General features: G+C 42.2%; 1 long non-coding RNA gene across 23 annotated transcripts; it reads left to right on the top strand.

Annotated features, from left to right (window-relative positions):
- The first annotated feature begins 9,285 nt into the window (after nt 1–9,285).
- LOC123164427 (uncharacterized) lies at nt 9,286–15,731 on the top strand. 23 transcript variants are annotated; one of them, XR_006482421.1, is made up of 6 exons: nt 9,286–9,444; nt 9,574–13,033; nt 13,148–13,224; nt 13,327–13,417; nt 13,685–13,771; nt 13,900–15,731. It is a non-coding gene; the product is annotated as an uncharacterized lncRNA (long non-coding RNA). The 23 variants fall into 23 exon arrangements; XR_006482406.1 differs by having other exon boundaries at nt 13,685–14,949; nt 15,251–15,731; XR_006482422.1 differs by lacking the exon at nt 13,327–13,417.
- The last annotated feature ends 1,508 nt before the right edge of the window (nt 15,732–17,239 follow it).

The raw sequence follows: 17,239 nt of genomic DNA, 5'->3' as shown, positions 1-17,239 counted from the left end.
CGGCGCCATGGCCGGCGGTGCGCACGTGTCGTCCATCCCATGACCCCGTGATGGATAAGGGCATCCCGGCACCCCTCCCCCGAAACCCTAATCCCCTTTCCCCATCTCGCTCGCTCACTCTCTCGATCCGAAGCTCGCTCCCGAGCGAAGCCATCGCCGCCGCTCAGCATTGTTGTGGCCATTGGCCAGGCCTCGCCGTCCCGGGGTGTCCAGGAGGACCGCCGTCGTCATCGACTTAACCTGCGCCCACTAGATGGACCCGAGCCGCCGTAGTCGTCGATCCCCTTCGCCGATCGTCTGCCCCGTTCACCGCCATCGATCCGCTGCCTCCGCACCTCCGTCGAGCTCGTCAGCCGCATCGATGTGAGCTCCGCTACTTCCCCTTTTATTCCCGAGCTCGGATTCGAGCTCGAGCACCCTCGCTGTCGTTCCGTAGCTGTCGTCGCCGTCGTGATCGAAACCACCGTAGCACCGCCGTCTCGCTCGCCCTTGGATGAGCTGGAGTTTCAGCCGCGCCCACGCACGCGTTCTCCCTCCTCCTGCGCCCGTTGCCGATTCTGCCGTTGCTGTTGTAGGCTGCTGCTGCTTTTGCTACTCCGCTGCCTGCTGCTCGCATCGCCGTGCTCGGCCACTCCCACATCCGCTTGCGCCAGCGCGCCCCAGCCGCACCGGCCCGTGTAGGCTCGCCCAGCTCGACCACCATTCCCCACGCGCTCCGCTTTCCCCTGCTCACGACGCACCTGGTGCCCCATCGCTCACCGGGCCGCGCATCCCCGCCGGCCCCGTCCCGTTACCGCGCGCACGTGCCACACCGCCCGCAGCTGCCGCCTCGACTTACCGCGCCGTCGCCCCGCTCCCGCCCCGGGGTGGTCCGGCCGCACCCTCCACAGCCCCGGCGTCCTCCTCCGGCGTCCGCCCGCTTCGCCACGGGCCCGCCTCGCCGGCGCCCATCCGCGCACGTTGGCCGTCGCCCGGGTTCACCCTCATGGGCAGCCTCGCCTGCGCCCATTAGCCTGCCCGCTAAGGCCCTATGGGCCTATGGCAAACGGGCCCCGCCCTAGAACAATTTTTTAAAGATTAGCTAAATCCTAATTAAACTAAATAGAGTATGACAGGTGGGTCCCACACGTCAGTTTGACCCAGTCAACGCCTTGTTGACTGATGACGTCATGCTGACATCAGCATGCACTATTCTAGATAATGTTGATTTAAAATAATTGAATAAATTCTAAAAATGATTAAATCTTTTAAAATTAATATAAAATAAACCGTAGCTCGGTTGGAAAAATGTTGTACATGAAAGTTGCTCAGAACGGGGAGACGAATCCGAATACACAGCCCGTTCGTCCGCCACACATCCCTAGCATAGCAAACACGCAACTTTCCCCCTCCGGTTCATCTGTCCGAAAATGTGAAACACCGTGGATACTTTCCCGGATGTTTCCTCCCTTCGCCGGTATCACCTCCTACTTCTTAGGTCACCTCTAGCACCGCGTATTGCGATGCTACACTTTGTGATGCTTTGATTGCTCTATTATTTATTGTGTTCCCCCTCCGTTACTTCTTTCCGGTAGACCCCGAGGCTGCCGACGACCCCCAGTTCGACTACGGTGTTGACGACCCGTCCTTCTTGCCAGAGCAACCAGGCAAGCCCCCCCCTTCATCACTAGATATCGCCTATTCTTCTCTCTACTGCTTGCATTAGACTAGTGTAGCATGTTACTGCTTTCCGTTAATCCTATCATGATGCGTAGCCTGTCCTTGCTACTACTGTTGTTACCCTTACCTGCAATCCTACATGCTTAGTATAGGATGCTAGTATTCCATCTGTGGCCCTACACTCAGGTCTGTCTGCCATGCTATGCTACTGGGCCGTGATCACTTCGGGAGGTGATCACGGGCATACGCTATATACTTTATACTGTTACATTACTTATGATACTTTTTGGAGATGGGGGTTGAAGGGGCATGTGGCTCCATCCCGCTAGAGGTGGGCCTGGGTTCCCGACGGCCCCCGACTGTTACTTTTTGGCGGAGCGACAGGGCAGGTTGAGACCACCTAGGTGAGAGGCCGGCCTGGCCCTGGTCGGTGTCCGCGGTTACTTCTGAAGAACACGCTTAATGAGATCTTGGTATTTGATCTCAGTCTGGCCACTGAGCTATACGCACTAACAAACTATGCAGGAACAGTTATGGGCACTCGACGTCGTGGTATCAGCCGAAGCCTTCGTGACGTCAGCGACTGAGCGGCGCGCGCCGGGTTGGACCGCGTAATGCAACTTCCTTTGTAATGGAGGTTGCTAGGTCTGCTCTCCGGTCGCGTACGCAACGTGCAGGTGTGCAATGGGCGATGGGCCCAGACCCCTGCGTGCATAGGATTTAGACCGGCATGCTGACCTCTCTGTTGTGCCTAGGTGGGGCTGCGACGTGTTGATCTTCCGAGGCCGGGCATGACCCAGGAAAGTGTGTCCGGCCAAATGGGATCGAGCGTGTTGGGTAATGTGGTGCACCCCTACAGGGAAGTTTATCTATTCAAATAGCCGTGTCCCTCAGTAAAAGGACGACCCGGAGTTGTACCTTGACCTTATGACAACTAGAACCGGATACTTAATAAAACACACCCTTCCAAGTGCCAGATACCACCCGGTGATTGCTCTCTCACAGGTCGACGAGGAGAGGATTGTTGGGTTAGGATTATGCTATGCGATGATACTTGGTGAACTTACCATCTACTCTCTTCTACATGTTGCAAGATGGAGGCTGCCAGAAGCGTAGTCTTCGACAGGACTAGCTATCCCCCTCTTATTCTGGCATTCTGCAGTTCAGTCCACCGATATTGCCTCTTTACACATATACCCATGCATATGTAGTGTAGATCCTTGCTTGCGAGTACTTTGGATGAGTACTCACGGTTGCTTTTCTCCCTCTTTTGCCCCTTTCCCTTCTACCTGGTTGTCGCAATCAGATGCTGGAGCCTAGGAGCTTGACGCCACCGTCGACGACGACTCCTACTACACCGGAGGTGCCTACTACTACGTGCAGGCCGCTGAGGACGACCAGGAGTAGTTTAGGAGGATCCCAGGCAGGAGGCATGCGCCTCTTTCGATCTGTATCCCAGTTTCTGCTAGCCATCTTATGGCAACTTGTTTAACTTTTGTCTGTACTCAGATATTGATGCTTCCGCTGACTCGTCTATGATCGAGCACTTGTATTCGAGCCCTCGAGGCCCCTGGCTTGTATTATGATGCTTGTATGACTTATTTTATTTTTAGAGTTGTGTTGTGATATCTTCCCGTGAGTCCCTGATCTTGATCGTACACGTTTGCATGTATGATTAGTGTATGATTGAATCGGGGGCGTCACAACACCTCTCTCGTCAATAACCAATAGCAGAACCTGGATGCCCATATTGGCTCCTACATATTCTACGAAGATTTTTGTCGGTCGAACCTTATGACAACATACGTAATTCCCTTTGTTCATCGGTATGTTACTTGCCCGAGATTTGATCGTCGGTATCTCCATACCTAGTTCAATCTCGTTACCGGCAAGTCTCTTTACTCATTCCGTAATGCATCACCTCGTGACTAACTCCTTAGTCGTTTGCTTCCAAGCTTATGATGTGTATTACCAAGAGGGCCCAGAGATACCTCTCCGATACTCGCAGTGACAAATCCTAATCTCGATCTATGCCAACTCAACTAACACCTTTGGAGATACCTTTAGATCATCTTTATGATCACCCAGTTATGTTGTGACGTTTGATAGAACACAAGGTTTTCCTCCGGTATCCGGGAGTTGCATAATCTCATAGTCGAAGGAATATGTATTTGACATGAAGAAAGCAATAGCAATAAAACTGAACGATCATTATGCAAGCTAACGGATGGATCTTGTCCATCACATCATTCTCATGATGATGTGATTCCGTTACCAAATGACAACTCATGTCAATGGTTAGGAAACCTTAACCATCTTTGATCAACGAGCTAGTCTAGTAGAGGCTCACTAGGGACACAGTGTTTGTTTATGTATTCACACATGTATTAAGGTTTCCGATCAATATAATTCTACCATGAATAATAAACCTTTATCACGAATAAGGAAATATAAAATAACAACTTTATTATTGCCTCTAGGACATAATTCCTTCAGTCTCCAAGTTGCACTAGAGTCAATAATATAGTTCTCACCGCCATGTGATTAACACCAATAGGTCACATAATCTAGTTCACATCTCCATGTGATTAACAGCCAAAGAGTACTAAGGTGTGATCATGTTTTGCTTGTGGGAGAGGTTTAGTCAATGGGTCTGCCACATTCAGATCCGTATGTATTTTGTAAATTTCTATGTCTACAAGGCTTTGCACGGAGATACTCTAGCTAATTGCTCCCACTTTCAATATGTATCCAGACTGAGACTCAGAGTCATCCGGATTAGTGTCAAAGCTTGCGTCGATTTAACCCTTTACGACGAACTCTTTTGTCACCTCCATAACCGAGAAACATTTCCTTAGTCCTCTTTAGGTACCTAAGGATAATTTTGACTGCTCTCCAGTGATCTACTCCAGGATCACTATTGTACCCCATTGTCAAACTCATGGCAAGGTACACAATAGGTCTGGTACACAGCATGGCATATTTTATAGAACCTATGGCTGAGGCATAGGGAATGAAATTCATTCTCTCTCTATCTTCTGCCGTAGTCGGGTTTTGAGTCTTACTCAACTTCATACATTGCAACGCAAACAAGAACCTTTTCTTTGACTGATCTATTTTTAACTTCTTCAAAATTTTGCCAAGGTATGTTCTTTGTGAAAGTCCTATTAAGTGTCTCGATATATCCCTATAGATCTTGATGCCCAATACATAAGTAGCTTCACCGAGGTTTTTTCAATGAAAAAATTCTTATTCAAGTATCCTTTTATGCTATTCAGAAATTCTATATCATTTTCAATCAACAATATGTCATACACATATAATATTAGAAATGCTACAGAGCTCCTCTCACTTTCTTGTAAATATAGGCTTCACTTCAAGTCTGTATAAACCATATGCTTTGATCACCTTATCAAAGCGTATATTCCAACTCCGAGATGCTTGCACTAGTGCATAGATGGATAGCTGGAGCTTGCACACTTTGTCAGCACCTTTAGGATCGACAAAACCTTCTGGTTGCATCATATACAACTCTTCTTTAAGATATCCATTAAGGAATGTCATTTTTACGTCCATTAGCCAGATTTCATAATCATAAAATGCGGCAATTGCTAACATGATTCGGACGGACTTAAGCATCACTACGAGTGAGAAAGTCTCATCGTAGTCAACCACTTGAAACTTGTCAAAAACCTTTTGCGACAAGTCGAGCTTTGTAGACAGTAACATTACCATCAACGTCAGTCTTGTTCTTGAACATCCATTTATTCTCTATGGCTTGCCTATCACACTTTGTCCACCAAAGTCCACACTTTATTCTCATACATGGATCCTATCTCTGATTTCATGGCCTTAAGCCATCTGTCAGAATCTGGGCTTGATACGTCTCCAGCGTATCTATAATTTTTGATTGTTCCATGCTGTTATATTATCAATCTTGGATATTTTACAATCATTTAATAGCAATTTTATATCATTTTTTGTGACTAACCTATTGACATAGTGCCTAGTGCCAGTTGTTGTTTTCTGCTTGGTTTTTACATCGCAGGAAATCAATATCAAACGGAGTCCAAATGCAGCAAAACTTTTTGTGGATTTCTGTTGGACCAGAAGACACCAGATGGGCCAAAGAAGCACCTGGGGGTACCCCGAGGGGAGCACAACCTACCAGGGCCCAGGCGCGCCCGGGTGGGTTATGCCCACCTCGGTGGCCTCCCGCACCGCCTCTGTGCTCTATAAATACCCCAATATTCCAGAAAACCTAGGGGAGTTGACAAAAATCAATTCCAGCTGGCGCAAGTTCCAAAACAACCAGATCCAATCTAGACACCATCACAGAGGGGTTCATCATCCTCATTGGTGCCTCTTCAATGATGCATCAGTAGTTCATTGTAGACCTAAGGGTCCGTAGTTAGTAGATAGATGGCTTCCTCTCTCTCTTTTGATTCTCAATACAATGGTCTCTTGGAGATCTATTTGATGTAACACTTTTTGCGGTGTGTTTGTTGGGATCCGGTGAACTTTGAGTTTATGATCAGATCAATGTTTTTATCCATGAAAGTTATTTGAGTCTTTTGATCTCTTATATGCATGATTACTTATAGCATCGTATTTCTACTTAGAATCTTTGGTTTAGTTAGGCCAACTAGATCGATTTTTCTTGCCATGGGAAGAGGTGCTTTGTGATGAGTTAGATCTTACGGTGCTTGACCCTAGTGATAGAAGGGGAACTGACACATATGTATCATTGCTATTAAGGATAACAAGATGGGGTCTATTTCTACATAAATAGATCTTGTCTACATCATGTCATCCTTCTTATTGCATTACTCCGTTTCTCCATGAACTTAATACACTAGATGCATTCTAGATAGCGGTCGATGTGTGGAGTAATAGTAGTAGATGCCGGCAGGAGTCGGTCTACTAATCTTGGATGTGATGCCTATATAATGATCATTGCCTGGGCATCTTCATGATTATTTGAAGTTCTATCAATTTCCCAACAGTAATTTGTTTACCCACCGTATGCTATTTTTCCCGAGAGAAGCCACCAGTGAAATCTACGGCCCCGAGGTCTCTTCTTTATCATATTTGGCTTTGAGATCTATTTTTATTCGCTTTTATTTTCAGATCCATATTTCCAAAAACCCAAAAATACCTTGATGCACTTTATTTTATTTTGCGTTTATTCGAGATCTATTTATCCAATCTATCATATTTTTCTCCCGTCATCTTGCCAGTTTCTGGTGCCGTTACCCGAAAGGGATTGACAACCCCTTTAACACGTCGGGTTGCAAGTATTTTTTCTTTGTGTGCAGGTGCCGTTCATGTAGTGTTGCGTGGTTCTCCTACTGGTTCAATAACCTTGGTCTCATCACTGAGGGAAATACCTACTGCTTTTGTGCTGCATCATCCCTTCCTCTTTGGGGAAATACCGACGTAGTTCAAGCCGCATCAAAAGGAATTTCTAGCGCTGTTGCCGGGGAGCATCAAGTCAAGATAGTCTCTCGGCCACTCGCGAATTTCTGGCGCCGTTGCCAGGGAGACATCATCAACATCTACCAGGTTCCTAATCACAAATCTCATCTCCTTGCAATTTACATTATTTGCCATTTGTCTCTCGTTTGCCTCTCCCCCACTTCACAAAAATTTGCCTTTTTGTTCGCCTTCTTTTCCGTTTGCCTTTTTATCATTCGAACTGTTGTTTGCTTTTGTTGCCATGTGTCTTCTATTTGCTTGCATCTTCGCTTGCTAAAAATATATTTATATGGATCCTCATCCACTTGCTAATCTTTTTAAAAGACCAAATTATGATGAACCAATTGCTAGTCAGTTGAGTGCGCTAGATTATCTTTAAGAAGCTTTGCTTGAGATTCATGAATCTGAAAATTGTGATGAAGTGTTAAAAGAAGGAATTTATAAAGTGATCCATGATTGCTCCTTGGATGAAAAGCATGATTGCAATGATGTTATTATAAATTCTATTAATGTCAATTGTGCTAATAATATGCAAAACCCCAAGCTTGGGGATGCTAATATTTCTATGTCCACTACTTATTGCAATGATCATGATTGGGGTGATAATGATTCTTATGATCTTGATAGTTTATTTAAGCCTCATGATGAATATGTTTGCAATAATATTGAAAGTGGGTTCGGAAGAGTGTCAACTCTAGGTAAAAATAATCCCACATATTTGGAGAGTGTTCAATCTTGTGATTTTCTCTACTCCTAATGGAGCAGTTGGTAGTCTCCGCCGGTCAATTTTCGTCCCACCTGCGATGGTTTTTTTTCGTCCCACCTTCGCTGGTTTTTTCGTAGATTTTTTTCGTCCCCTCCCCCCACTTCATCGGTTTATATCAGGTAATAGTTCTTGCGCTTTCTTTGGTAGGTGCTCATTTAATTTTTGGCTCATTAAGGATTCAAAAATCAAATCATGATTTGCTTACCTTCTTGCGTGAGATCACCTTCCCACCAAAAACCGAATTGGTTTCCCATTTGGTTTTTATATCCAAAATATTTACCGAATTACGGATTAAATACTTGCATTATAATTTCCGATCACCTTGTACGTGCAACGGGGCATGAAAATATATTTCCGATCAAATCAGGATCCTCCTCTAAAGCCACATCTCTACTCCTAATGGAGCAGTTGGTAGTCTCCGCCTGTCAATTTTCGTACCACCTACCATGGTTTTTTTTCGTCCCACCTTCGCTAGTTTTTTTTCGTAGATTTTTTTTGTCCCCTCCCTCCACTTCATGGGTTTATATCAGGTAATAATCCTTGCGCTTTCTTTGGTAGGTGCTCATTCAATTCTTGGGTAATTAAGGATTCAAAAATCACATCATCATTTGCTTACCTTCTTACGTGAGATCACCTTCCCACCAAAAACTGAATTGGTTTCCCATTTGATTTTTATATCCAAAATATTTACCGAATTACGGATTAAATACTTGCATTATAATTTCCGATCACCTTGTACATGCAACGGGGCATGAAAATATATTTCCGATCAAATCAGGATCCTCCTCTAAAGCCACACCTGTACTCCTAATGGAGCAGTTGGTAGTCTCCGCCGGTCAATTTTCGTCCCACCTACCATGTTTTTTTTTGTCCCACCTTTGCTGGTTTTCTCATAGATTTTTTTGTCCCCTCCCCCCACTTCATCGGTTTATATCACGTAATAATTCTTGCGCTTTCTTTGGTAGGTGCTCATTTAATTCTTGGGTAATTAAGGATTCAAAAATCACATCATGATTTGCTTACCTTCTCGTGAGATCACCTTCCCACCAAAAACTGAATTGGTTTCCCATTTGGTTTTTATATCCATAATATTTACCGAATTACGGATTATATAGTTGCATTATAATTTCCGGTCACCTTGTACATGCAACGGGGCATGAAAATATATTTCCGATCAAATCAGGATCCTCCTCTAAAGCCACACAACAAACTGTACACGAGATAATCAGGATCCTCCGATCAAATTAATTTAAACAAATCTTACCGTCTATATTATGATCAATGGTCTGTGATTTAAATCAACGTCTATGATTAAATGTTCTGCCTGACAGACGCATGGTCTGGTACCGCTCCGCGTCCCTGATCCCGGCGGCCCCGCCCGCAACTCCCTTATTTTCGGAACGATTCCACAATGCCCCGGATCAAGGAAAACAGATTTGCAGCAAGCTTGCGCCGCCGATCCTCCCTTATCCTCCTATGCCCCGAGTCCACACCGCCTCCGGTCGCCACCCGCGCTCAGCCGCCGCCGGCCTCCTCTGCTGGTCAGCCGCACCCAGCGCCCTCCTCCTCCCTTCTCTCTCCCTCTCCTCTCCTCCCTTCTCTATCCCTCTCCTCCCTTGTCACTCCCTCTCCTCAATAATCTCTCTCTGTCTGCTCTCTCTGCGCTGCAGGATTCCATGGCCATGGACCAAAGTGTGAATTGGATGTTGGTGATAGCTTCCCTCGCGACTGCCTGGAGGTGGGATGAGCAAATCCCGAATCTCCTTACTGCCTGGACTGGAGAGTTGCATCCAATCAGGCCTCCTCCTCTCAACTAAGTGCCTCTTAACACATGAGTTCTTGCACGGGATGTGTTCGACAGTTTTTCTCTTAAGGAAGAAGTTGTATGTTGCTATGTTGTTTCAACCCTTGGGTAGCGTGCTTATGAAAGTGATTTTGTTCTTTCAATCTATGTGTTCTGATGAAAGTGCAGGTGGAGGCGTGGAGCATAGGAGCATACAACTGATTCTTTGGAACACCTGATTCCTGTACACGTGCAATCATTTGTAGTGTTTGCTTACTGTTTTTTTGGACACCTGATTCCACTACATGTGCAATCATATTTGTTAGGTACTTTTTGGATAAGTACACACCCAGATTTTGGGGATTTGTAATACGAGTGAGTTCATGTGTTACTAGAATTGTTGTACCTAATCTGGTTTTGTTGGGGCTTGGTTTTGCTCTGAAAAATATAGGACATCGGGCATCAAATTGTTTAATCTTGTTCATATTTTAGTATCGCGTTTCACATGAACTATTGAAATTGTTCTGTACACACAAAATAGTTGCTTATTAGGATCTAAGTGGCTGTTGTTCATGTGGAATTTATAATTCAGCATCTTGAGAACTATGACATGTGTAGTCCTCTAAAGTGCAAGAAGATTTAAATTCCTAGAACTTAATCAACTTATAAAGTCAGAACAATATGGTTCCGGTAATGTGACCGAGGAGAAAAACTGGCCTCTTTTTCAACCTGCACCAACATTAATAATGGTGAAGTGTTACATTAGGAGCCTATCATGGTTGGTTTATCTTTTATGTAAATGATATGCGCTGCCTAGAACTGATGCTATAAATTATCAATACCATGTTTCTAGATAGTACCAAATTTTGTTAAATTATGAGTCTTTTCTTTTCTAAAATCAATCATTCATGCATTTGCAATGTGTCAATCCTGGATATACTTTGGATGTAATTGCTATTGTCGAGTTGGGTTAGATTTGGATTTAATTGCTAATGGTGAGTTGGCTTAGAGTTTCTAAGTCTCAAACTAGAAGCAGTACTACTTTACTAGAAGCAGTAATACTTTAATTTACACCAGTTTTTAACAGTAGTTGTGCGTTTGAGCCTTTCTACAGAAATAAAAATAGACTGCTTCAATGCTTTATTAACAATGCCACCAACCAAGTTTATTTCTTCTAACCTTATAATCCAGTATTTCATATGCCAATTGATGCAATGATTGACAGTCTTCACGGGAAAAAATGTCACATGCCCTTTCAGGAAAACCAACAGAAGATTTACCGGCGAACCCTCACTTTTAAGGCAAGTTCATTGGATGACTACCATATCATTAGGTAACTTTTGGTTGCTCTGGTGAAATTAGATGGGAGATGGCCATCCAACTTTTAGAAGTCATGAGTTTTTCCTTGATTGGATGGACTGGATAGGTCTATATCCCATTAAATATAATATAGCTCAAACAACCAGGGAAAATCCATGTGGTACAAAAAACTTGAGTGAGCTGAGCCATTTCTTGCCTCCAGTTGTTCAAGTTAAAGAGGACACATGTCTTTCTCTTAAAAATGTCTCATTTGGGCATTCCTTGAACAACACCTTTTTAAATCATAAAAATGGTCTTGGCCAAATACTAGGTAGAGTATTCAACAATTCTCTACCTTCCATAAGCTCTTCACATGCACATACCTCTGGTTCGTGTAACATCTATAATTGATGACTTCCAATGATTTTACACTACAGAATTTATTAATTCAGAATTTCCTTTACTTGCCACGGGTAACACTTATATGTTATAGGGTAGACCAGTCCTGGTTGTATTAAGTCACTATATGTCATTGCATTTATACTACTCCCTCTGATCCAAAATAAGTGTTGTGGTTTTGTTCAAATTGGTGTACCATATTTGAGATAAAGGGTATTTTTTTACATACGATGTCATCATCTCTTTATATCTTATCAGCTTCTGGAAGTATTGTCTGGAATTAGACCCTATTGCAATCAGTTTGTGCACCTGCTCTGTTTTGTATGCGGAGACAAACCTAACTGTAATGTTGGACATGCTATGAGCACTCTAGGTCCAACAACCTGCACTGTATCTGAATAGAAGAAAAGAATGATTAAGATATCTGCAAGTTTTGGGGAAGTCCTCCAAAAGAACAGAGACCTCATTCAAACAACATTCTCCATTGAGTCAACTTCGTCGCCATGATTTTTTTTAAAACAGAGGATGGCATTTGTCGGTAAGGTGAATATTTTCAAGAAGGACTTCCCTTTTTATTTTATTTTGCTTATTAAACATTCTCGAAGTGCTTACCAGATATGCTTACCAGTACCGGTATTGCTTATAAGAACTAAGCTACTATAAGAAGGGTGGTCGTGCTTTTTGGAATACAAACATGCTTGATTTGCTGTTAACATTTCTTTGATAAATAGGTTTTTATTGCAAAATCTAGTGTGTGAGAGGCTAGGGAGCTGTGATCTAGGATGTTGAAGAAAAAGATGGCAACTAAGGTCTTCAATCCCTATCAAAAAGTGGGCTCCAATCAAAAGAAGAATCAGTAGTTCAAGATGGAATTTATTCTGCTTCAAAGTAGATGGCATTTATTCATTTTTGAGCATTTATGGTTTTGTGTGTATATTGAATTATTTTATGAGTTGTGATATTTATTTCTTAAACAATAAGAAATTCAATTCAAAGGTCCACACTAATGTGTGAGCAGGCGTCATATTGTGTGAAGCTTTTAGTTTATCGGCAGTAGCAGTTGCAACAACATTATGTACGCATAATCTTTTTGTCTTGTGATTTTACGTTCAGTTTAGTGACATTGATATTTTAATGGGTGGCAGCTTTTCAACCATGATAGGTTTCAAGATTCTTTAACAACCAATCCGAGCACCTAATGGAGGAAATAACACATATTATTCTCTGTATGCAACAACATGACCACAGTTATGTGTCACCTTCGAGAATACAAAACATGAGCGAGACAACGACATAATGTCTCCATTTACCTTTTTGGGAACATTTTCTTCGGTGTTCATTTGAATCTCATTTAGCAAGGAGAACGTTTGAGACATGCTTTGCACGTGCAAGCTTACTAGGTGAATTCAAGCTAAAATATGAATTGTACTATTCTAACTATATTTTTTCAGATCCATTTTTCAGGAAAATGGGCATGATAAGATCATTATCTAAATGCCATGGGACGAGCCGTGAATGGGACATCATTCCCTTTTGCTGCTTTATTTTCATTGTTGATGAGTCCAAGGTCGTCCCGCTTCAGCATCGTGTACATGTTGGGACTCATCGGCAATGTGTTCGGCAAATTGCTAGGCTTCCACGCCAAGACGGTAAAACATTTGCAGCACCTTAGCCGTAAAAGAAATATGCTCCTGTTTAAAATTTTAATGTTATTACTTCCTCTTGTATATTGGAAACTCTCACGATAGTTCTTTTCATGGCAGCTATCAAATCTCTCCATTTCTTGGAAAGAAGACTGCTGTTGTTGTCAGCTCTATTCTTTCATTGATCCAAAGACCAGGTATTATCGCTAGATACATCATAACATTTTAGTGCTTTTTTCATTGTGAAAATTGCTTTGACAGGAAAGCTTTTTATTGTGGGTTTCATTTACTTAAAACAGGTTATGAGTTTAAAACAACATGGTGGGAAATCTGATTATCTTGGCAGCACCAAATGAAAATCTCTGGTAGAAGTGAGGCTGAAAAATGCATGTATGATGTTCTGTACATGATTCCTAAGAAAGTTGACCCATTTCTTTGAGGGTGAAAAACATGTGATATAAACGCAAATGAAGGTCATTATGGACTTTTATTTGCATTACTTATGAAACTATAGTTTTCCATTATATGGCTCGAACATGAGGGCACACATATATGGAACTGCAAATTACTACTCCTATACGTCTTCCTTCATCCCTTGTAGAATTTAGTAATATAGCGGCTGGTCTGTTGATTTAGTATTTTCAATCTTCTCTCCAGTTTATGGAGTTACTTGAAGGCATCCAAAATCTGCTTATTCGCTATTGATGAAGCGCAGTGCATATTGCAATGGGGTCATGATTTCAGGTTATTTGTTCAGCTATTGTGTGAATTATTTCAGCTAAAGAGCTGACAATTTACTTTCGTTTCAATTTTTGATATGTCCTATGCATTTTGTTTGGAAATTTTATGTGTCTTGGTGCTAAATGCAAAAGATATCGGTTCATATCAGCTATCAATTATCGCTAGATTGCTCTCACCCTTTAATTATGTGGTCAAATTTGGCGACCTGTCGAGGATGGTGAGTGCAGTGTGATAGCTCTGCCTTTTACACTAATCTTTTACCTAAATTTTATTTGATAAACGGATCGTTGCAGCAGACAGGTCTTCTCTCGACCCGCTAGGGTTTCTCTGGCGGCGCCGCCAGTGATGCAGAGGAACATATAGAGGCCAAAGAATTGCAAGCACAATGGGGTACTTGGTTAGGATGGATGTCACGCGAGTAAGAAGCAACGCTCTGCCAGGCCACGTCCTGCGCAAGCGCCACGCCAACGCTTCAACGAACGCTGGTGAGCGCTAATTGGCGTTGCCGTCAGGTGGGCAACAGTGTCATGATGTGCTCGGGTGCTCGGCGTACAGCCATCGTGGCGATGGCACAGTTGAGTCTGAGGTGGAGCATCCACGGCGGCATGGTCGCAGGCTCATCTGGTTGTGTTGAATCAGACACTGATGGAGGTCGAAGGACGGGCATAAACTGCATCTCCACATCACCCAACTCCCTACATGACTCTTTGATTTTGTTCGTCTAAAGATGGATTATTTGACAGATGTGTAAGTTGATTGTTTACTTGCCTCACAGGCCTGACCTATGCGTCCGTCGTAATCTATAAATCGTGCCCAAAAGTGTCATTCTAATTACTTTTGTTCGACTAGGCATTGATTTTGTTAGCTCTCTGTTGTTCACACACGTCGGCAAAGTGTCCTGTTAGAAAATTGTAGCTATTTAGAAGAAAAATATGATCTATTTTATGCACATCATCAGCTTTCTGTTATGTAGATTTTTAGAATTTTATCATTTATATTTAGATGTCCTAGCTTTTAGAGTAGCAGAATAAGTTCAGTGCCAATAAGTCCATTCTCAAAATTCAGTTTTTTCTCACGTAGTCGGGACATTGCCCTGCTTCAGAGCTGATATTTCGGGGACCAGAGTGGACACCGTCAACTAGATATGTTCAGCTATTCTTGTTGAGTTGCCTCTTGGACAGGTGTGTCTCTTTTTATGATGTTTTGTCAGATTTCTTTTCACCTCCACACTAGCAGATTACTTGGAGTTTGGGCTAATCATTTTCTTATCACTCAGTATTCTCATCATTTTCTTCTTAATTAGTTTGGACTTTGTGTGTACCAAACATGGTTATCACTCTATCCCTTGAGGGTGCAATAATATTGTTCTCTATCTGTACTGTATTCCCTTGCATCGTTGGTGTTTCTTTATTGGATACATTGTCTTTTGGCGTTATATGGTTTTGTTATCCTTTTTTGGTTTTGATCATTTTGTGATTGCAGATGATGATAAAGACAAAGAAATGGTCTCTACACATTGGCATTATTATGCAGGGATCAACAAGGGGCCTATCTAGCGTGCTGACTTGGTGGTGTTCGATACAAAATTTGGTTTCGATTCATGCTACATTCCTACGTATCTTCGCACAACCAATTGTTGTCTTTTCCTTGCCTTGTTTCTTTTAATTTTAGCTAAGTTTTACATATGCTTTCTGCTGGAAATAAAGTATGCGAGAGCAGATAGCTCCCAAACCAGCAAAGCACAAGATGGTATGTCAAGAAACTACATACTTTCCCTGAAGCATGGGTGAAGGGCAGAAACATTTTTCATTTCAGTTTGTAATCAATATACCACTTCTATCAATCTTATTTTATGCGGAAGCATTGTATGTTGTTCTATACAAATAAGACACTATTCTCTCTTTCTATATTCATCAGAGTTAATGTTTATTTTCATGTAGTTCTAAGGTACCACTTAAATCCATATCTTCTGAGAATATTATTTAGCAATATTGGATCAGTTGTGTTGCTGCTGCTGGTGGTAGCGGTGGTGGTGGCAATGTTGGATCAACTGTACTTTTTAGTATAAAACCTATAGGTACACTTTGATTATCTGATAGTTCCTTTGACATGAATTCAGTTCTTGGGAAAAATTCTGTTCTTGAAATGTCAGTTATTCTGTATATTTTTCTTTGTTTGAGGAAGACAAAGCTCGTACATGGTTCGCTTGTTTATTCAACTCACCCATTGTCCGATGAAATCAAAGGCCTATTCTTAGAAATTAATTGTTTGTAAGGAAAAAAATTAGCAGATTGCAGTAGCTTGAAAAACACATGTAAATGTTTAACCTATTGCAAGATAGACATTTGTGTGAACATGCATGCAGGAGTGGAGGCTAGCCGGACTCTCTTTCGGTGTCCGCAACTACTGCTCGGAGTAGTCAGTGGACGACAGAATAGCCCTGTCACCGTGAAGCCTAGAGGGGGAGTACGACACCCTTGACACCAGAAATCGGCCTGGGATGGCCAAACCGGTGGCGCCGTTGCGGAGAGAATGAGTGAGAGGGTTGAGAGAGTGAAGGGTGCATGGGGTGAGAGAATGAGATGGGTGGATGTGGTGAGAGAGAGCCTAAAGTCAGGACAAGGCTGGGTAGGTATGCTAAAAAAATTGGGTAGCTAGAAAAAAATTTGGTTTGTCTCATGTTTATTAATATAAAATATCATTTATGTATGTTTATATATTCATATGTAATTAGGGGTACCCAGTTTTCTTTGCAAATAAAAACAGATGTGTTAGTCTTACTTTTGTTTAGTATATTATATATGTTATCTAATAGAATACATTTAATGGATCTACAATTTTGTGTAAGTTATCATAATCATATTTCTTCATCCAGTATCATTACTATCAACATGTTTTAAATATTTTTATTACCCGGTCCACGATGTTAGATTTAACACGAGATCAAAAGTTTTGCGTGAAGGGAACTATTGACATATTGGCAACACCGTTTGATAGCTGCATGTAGTAGACGACTACATCTCATGGTGCAACATGGTAAGTAAGGTCTTTTGTACATTGTTATCATGGTTTATTGTTTGTAATAGCTAGCAATTGTAAAATTATCTTTCATATGCTTTCATGGGCCGATACATCTTGTACGTCATCGACAAACATGCATGCCGTGTATATATCTGGACCCTATCCATACATCACTGACGCTAGAGTTTTAATTAAATTACAAATATTTGCGAGGGAATTCAACGACACTCAAAATAAAGAAAACCGGTTGGAATTCCAATATATATAGATGGAAACGTTTATTTCCGCCTGCTATTCCAACGAGCATAGATGGGTAAATTTATATTTTTCATTATCATGACATTTTCACAATACAAATATTTATTTTTTATGACTATATCAAGATAATATTAATTTAGGAAATTGCAGGGATGTGCCTAGCTATGTTGTTTTTCATATTATGCTCTGGTC

This window comes from Triticum aestivum, chromosome 7D, assembly GCF_018294505.1.
Source record: "Triticum aestivum cultivar Chinese Spring chromosome 7D, IWGSC CS RefSeq v2.1, whole genome shotgun sequence".
Taxonomy (NCBI): domain Eukaryota; kingdom Viridiplantae; phylum Streptophyta; class Magnoliopsida; order Poales; family Poaceae; genus Triticum; species Triticum aestivum.
The sequence above is the reverse complement of the archived record's forward strand: the minus strand, read 5'-3'. Positions and strand labels throughout refer to the sequence as shown.